At 35.3% G+C, this 6,963-nt stretch overlaps 1 pseudogene; it reads right to left on the reverse strand.

Moving 5' to 3' along the window:
• Positions 1-876: 876 nt before the first annotated feature.
• On the reverse strand, positions 877-1,479 carry LOC125351045 (annotated as a pseudogene).
• Positions 1,480-6,963: the final 5,484 nt, after the last annotated feature.

Below are 6,963 nucleotides of genomic sequence, written 5' to 3' on the forward strand. Positions count from 1 at the left end.
ACACTTACACCAGAAATTGTCATTATCTTTTGGTCATCTCTTTGTCATAACCAGGGAAGAGTTCCTTCAGTAGACTGAATGTGTAGCAAATGTGAAATATATTATATTGTATATCACATCATGATCAAAGAAATTAAATATAATTCAGGGAGCCAGTAATTTAGTCTTTGTTTAAGTAACTATGGAAATAAGTGAGCTTTGAGAGTATAGTTGAACCAAATTAACAATGTTGTATAAATCACTGAGGTTCTTCTTATATCCATCAAACCTTGTATACCACAAACTATTGGAGGACGGTTGATTTAAACATGTGTTTCTCCATATTATTGAACTACTGTTGGCTAATGAAGTTATATCTGTTTAAGGTACTCAAAGTAACTTTTGATACATACATACGCTAAAAAGTCAAGTTATCCCCACCCCATGAATATGATTGTTTGATGAGAATACTTAAAATTGATATTCTCTGAAAATTCCAAGTTTCCATTATTATTAGAGATAGTCACCATGAAGATTTCCACCCTTTGAATGGTATCTTTGCATTTCTCCTTTCTCTTAGCCCTTGGTAGGTTATGAGTTTGACCTTGTTTTTTTTTTTAACAGGCTTGATTTACTTTATTGTTCTTGTATAAAAATCCTATGTTGTAACCACAGCTGGAGCCTGGGTCCTCTACACAGAGACTCTGGTGTAGGTTTTCACAAGATGTTCAGTGAATTCCTGATAAGGAGATTTGGTGAACACGGTCTCTTTCCAGAGATCAGGGGTCAGGTAACTGTAGGTCTTGGAGATGGCATCAAAAGTGGCCTTTGCAAAGTTGCCCAAAGTAGCAGTACAGCTCCTGGCTGAGGTGTAGCAGTCATCAACACCAGCCATCATCAACAGCTTATTGGGAACTGGAAGCGGGCAGGGATGAGGCGCACCAGCACAGATCCACAGCGGCCTGTCACCTTGCACGGTATGATGTGAGGCTTGCCAATCTTGTTCCCCCAAGTAGCCTCTCCACACAGGGACAATGGAGAGCTTTGCCAAGATGATGGCTCCTCCGATGGCAGTGGCAACCTCCTTGGAGCACTTAACACCCAAACCCACATGGCCTTTGTAGTCGCCAATGGCTACAAATGCCTTGAATCTGGTGTGTTGGCCAGCTCTGGTCTGCTTCTGCACAGGCATGATCTTCAACACCTCATCCTTGAGGGACGCACCCAGGAAAAAGTCAATAATCTCGGACTCCTTGATGGGCAGGGAGAAAAGATAGATTTCCTCCAAAGACTTGATCTTCATGTCCTTAACCAGCTGGCCTACTTTGGTGACAAGGATCCATTCCTTGTCTTCGGCCTTGCCTCCCGAGCCCAGCGGCCACAGCCGCGACCTCGACCCGGAATGCTGCTACCGAAGCCTCCTGGGAAGCTGCCATGGCCTCCCAGGCCTGGGCCCCCAGGGCCTCCCGACCCTCCTGCTGCACCAGCGTCATCTGTCATTTGGTGTTTTCCCCGAGAAGAAGAAGATGAGTTTGACTTTTATAGATGTCACATATAATAGAGATTTAGGACATTTGTCTTTTTGTGTTTGTCTTATTTCACTTAGCAGAAAATGTCCTCTGAATCATTCATGTTGTCTGTTAGAATTTTCTTTGTTCATATATAATCGTATTTAATGTATATACACACATATATAGTAAAATAGTATATTCATGTGCAAATATATGTATCCATGTATATACAAATATTTGTATATATGTATATGTGTGCATATGTATACGTACATGTATGTATATAGATACGTATGTATGAGTACATTAATATGTGTATATATATACATAAAAATATATGTGCATATATACATGTATGTGTGTATATATATGTACACATATACATGTTCCCCATTTGTCATTACTAGAAACAGATGGAATTTATAGATTATCTCTTAGAAATAATGTTGCATTGAATATGGAAGTGCAGTGATCTATATAATAGACCAGTTTTAATTCCTTAGAGTATATACCCAATTGTTGTTCTGAATCATAAATACTTCTTTTTTTTTAACTTTTGTAGAAATCACCATATGGTTTTCCATAATGGTTGTAGCTACATACATAACTTACAAGCACATAAAGGTGTGTTTTTTCTTTTCTCATCTTCACCCTGTTACTTTCATATTTCTCATCAAGGTCATCTTCATAGGTGTGAACCCATCCCACTGTTGTGTTAGTTATTTTTTCCAAGAAGAATAATGATGGTACTAATCTTTTCATACATGTGTTGTCCAATTATATGCCTTATTTAAAAAATAATTCTATCCAGGTTATTTTTCAGTTATTTGACTGTTTTGCCATTTCACTGTTTGAAATATATATATAATTCATGGTTTTCAAAGATTGCCTCCCATTCTCATAGCCTGTTTTCTATTTTATTTATTGTTTCTGATACCATGTGGAAACCTTTTAGCTTAATATAATCCTACTGGCTATGATTGCTTTTATTACATGCATTTTGGTGTAATTTTTATTTAATTTTATTGTCAAGGTGATGTACAGAGGGCTTACAGTTACATATGTATAGTAATAGCACATTTCTTGTTGTACTTTTTACCTCCTCCCTCATTTTTCTCCCACTTTCCTTCCCTCCCAGAACCCCCGCCCAGTTTTACAGTTAATTTCCAAAATATTTTCTTGTGTGTATAGCTGTTGCATTGATTCACCATTGATCTTTGGTCTCACCATTTTGATGTTGGTGTAATATTTTAAAGTATTATTTTAATATGTTAAATTATAGTGTTAATAATTTAAAATGATAATATTTATGGAAATCTGCCTAAGAAAAAATGTTGCATAAAAGCATCTCAAATTTTTCATAAGATGTTGAAATCTTAAATCCAGGAATCATTCTTGGCATTTTCACATTGAATATTTTCTGTTACTGACTTCTCCTGATGTTTCTGAAAGACACTTCTGATAATACAAGTCCCTCTAGTGGCATTCATGTGAATTTTATAACCTAGTAAGAAACAAAGTGCTATGCTGAGTGTGTAGAGGATATATTAAGACATTTAAGTAATAAAATTAAAATATACAAATAATAGGCTGTCAATCCTTTAGTTATTGCAGTATCCATTTACTATAATATGTGGTGCACCTTTACTTTTCTCCTGAATTCAGTTTTACAGTTGATAAAACTGAAGCTTTACCTTCTAGTTTCAGAGTAGGGATGTTTCCTGAACACCTAATCTGTGCTGGCTCCTTTATCTAATAATTCATTTAATTGGATCATAATAAACTTAAAAAGTGGATTTATCTTTTCCACATTAAAAATAAAATAAAATTTAGAAAATAATAGTGCTCTTCAAGTAACATGTCTAAATACAAAGGATCAAATGAGTCATGTCCAGGTTTGTCTAAGTTATTTTTACTGTTGTTATTTCACTTGAAACAAAGCTATTTAAACATGGAGAGAAAGACTGGAATGCAAGAGGAATATCTGATATCATTGTAAATACTCAATTAAGAAGTACAACTCTAAACTGTAAGAATGTGAATGATCAGAACAGGTTTCTAAATCTCTGGAATTCTGATGCAATTAAATATGATCCCTTTTTCACACACATTTTTCCATTTAAATCCAATAATGTCATACTGAAATCTAAGTTCAGACATAGACTGATTCATTTTAAGTAAAACTTTAGATATCACCACTTCACTTATTGTGTTTACAGCATTATTTACACTCTCTGATTAAAATAACTTGAGAGATCCATAGTAGTAAGTACTATGAATGGACACTGGTACAAAATTCCTTTAACAGAACACTTCTTAGCATAACCAAGGAAGCATCAAAAGAAAACATAATTTCAAAGAGTATGCAGAAATGAAACTTGAAAAAGGAAAGTCACAGGAAGAATTGAAAAATACCAAATAGCTGATATTACGTTTTAATTAAGGTGTTATTCTTTAAATTATAACTGTGTTTTTCTTTTAAGTTTCCTTATCGCTAGATCTATGCCATATTTAAATAGAAGGTGCTTATGAAAATATAGTTAATATTTTCCCATGTCACAGTTGTTACCAGCATTACCACACACCAACCCACTTTTGAGTATTTTTGTCTATTTATGGTAACTGTGTGATGCATAGCTGATTCTATGTTGTTTGAAGTATCAGATTAGCTCTATTGTAAGCTGTTGTTCAGGGACACAACTTCAGGTTGGCTGGAACAAATGTGGTATACAATGTGCCTAGGTATGGAAGATATTTCAAACTGACTTCGCCTCATGAAGCATTTTCATAACTATGGTGATACTTTATTGTTGAGGCTCCCCTGGGTGTGCCATATGTGCTATGCATTCTTTCTGAAAGTTTGGAGACAATGTCTGGAGTCCTGTGCTTTGAGGATTGAGAAAAGGATATGTGTAAAAGAACACAGTGAAGACAGACTCCTGCCATTATTTTCACTTCTGTTGCCCCTATCTGAAAATTCTGAGTGAATTGTGTGTTTGCTTTCCCTCTATGATGGTTGGACACTATAAATCCTGGGAAAAAGATTATAAACTTTCATCTTTAAAAAAAAAGCATGGTAAGAGTAATCATTCTTATTATTTTAGATTTTGAGAATAATTAGCAACATAATTTCACTTGCAAATGTATATGTCAGAAAATACGTACTGATATATGTGTGCTTACACATGTTTGTTTTGAGAAATGCATTTTTACATTTTGTTATTGAATTCTCTTCTTTATGTATTTCTGGTTCTGCTTTTTTCTCAAGGATATGATTGGAACAATTTCATTTCTGCTGGTGGCTTGCTTTTTTATATGGTTTTCAGAGAAACAAAATGATACATTTTATGATGTTCAACTTGTTCAGTGTTTTCTCTTTTATGGTTTTGCACCCTAAAAGTCACCTTTTACCATCTCAAAGTCATCTATAGATATTCTTTTTTTTTTTTTTTTTTGCCAGTTCTGGGCGTTGGACTCAGGGCCAGAGCACTGTCCCTGTGTTTTTTGATCAAGGCTAGCACTCTGCCACGTGAGCCACAGCGCCAATTCTGGCCATTTTCTGTATATGTGGTGCTGGGGAATCGAACCCAGGGCTTCATGTATACGAGGCAAGCGCTCTTGCCACTAGGCTATATCCCCAGCCCTTATAGATATTCTTTACAATATCACATGAAATGTTTACCAGTGACGGCATTATTTTTCTATCTGTGATCTGCTAAGACATATGGCAGCTCGTGCCACTAATTATAGTTACTTAAGAGAAAAACATAGGAAGATCAGGAATCAAGGCTAACTCAAACAAATTTAGGTCCTACCAAAAACAATGAATTAGGTGTAGTGGAATAGATTTGGATTCCCTGCAGTGCGCAAGGAATAGGCAAAAGCATAAGATGTAATCTGAAGAATAACCCAAAGCAAAAATGTCTGGTGGTGTGATTCACATGTGAATGTCTTGCCTAGCTAGTACAAGACACATAATCCAAACTTCATTAGCACTGTAAGAGTGACTTTCTACAGAGTGAAATCAAGAAGAGCATTCATTTATTTCCTAAAGAGTTTCCAACTTCTCCACACCAGTTTTGAAAGGACAAACTTACCTTTCTCTATTAAATTACCTTGATACATTTCTCAAAAGTCAATTGAACATAGAAATTTTAATCTGGACTCTTTTACTCTATTGATATCTGGAGATATGCGTCCATATGTCACGGATAATGGTTAGTGAGACTTTTTTTTCACAAAGACATCATTGCTTAAAACTGGAAAATCAATTAATACTGAACACTGTGGTAATATCCTTAATACTGGATATAACTACTGGATATAATACTGGATATAATTACATATGATTACTTTAATAGTCAAAGCAAATGATTTGATGAGATACAACACTATATTTTAAAAACAAAACTCAGATTATGAAGAACAGAAGGGAACTTATTTATTTTATTACAATAAATGATATAGGATATTTGATCAATATATAAGAATCATCTGCATTTCTATACATTACCAATAAAAGTTCAAAAGTAAAAACATAATTTCTTTCACACTACCATAAAGAAGAATAATATTTTAGGAATAAGTTAGACAAAATGTAACATAGACCCTGAAAGACTATTTAATTTTCAAAAGCCACTGTTTCTGGATTATAAAACACTAATATGAATTGCATTTCCTTTATGGCCAGTGATGTAGAGCATTTTTTCATATGTCTATTGGCCATTCTCATTTCCTCATCAGAGAAGTTTCTTTGCAAGTCTTTAGCCCACTTGATGAGGGGGCTATTGGTTCTTTGCAGTTTTGTTTTGGAAGAAGGTAATTTTTTTAGTTCTACATATATTTTAGAGATGAGGCCTTTGTCTCTTGAATGTCCGGTAAAGATCTTCTCCCAGTCTGTGGGCTTTCTGTTTATCTTGAGAGCTATGTCCTTTGTTGTGCAGAAGCTCTGGAGTTTGATGCAGTCCCATTTGTCCAACCTTTCTTTGATTTGTAGCCTTTCAGGGTCTTTGTTAAGGAAGTTCTGTCCTGTGCCAAGGAGCCCAAGTATTTCTCCTACTCCTTCCTTTAGTGTCTTCAGGGTGCCTGTTTTGATTTCAAGGTCTTTAATCCATTTGGAATTGATTTTGGTGCAGGGTGATATATAAGGATCTAGTTTTAGTTTGTTGCATGTGTTGAGCCAGTTTTGCCAGCACCACTTGTTAAAGAGGCTATCTTTCTTCCATACTATTGTTTCAGCTCCTTTATCAAAGATTAAGTAGGCATAGTTCTGTGGGTTTAATTCTGGGTCTTCAATTCTGTTCCATTGGTCTTCAGGCCTGTTCTGGTGCCAACATTGAGATTCCATCTCACCCCAGCAAGAATGTCATATATCAAGAAAACTAATAATAACAATTGTTGGAGGGGATGTGGCCAAAAGGGAACCCTACTTCATTGTTGGTGGGAATGTAAACTGGTTCAGCCACTCTGGCAA

This window comes from Perognathus longimembris, chromosome 5 (assembly GCF_023159225.1).
Source record: "Perognathus longimembris pacificus isolate PPM17 chromosome 5, ASM2315922v1, whole genome shotgun sequence".
Lineage (NCBI taxonomy): Eukaryota > Metazoa > Chordata > Mammalia > Rodentia > Heteromyidae > Perognathus > Perognathus longimembris.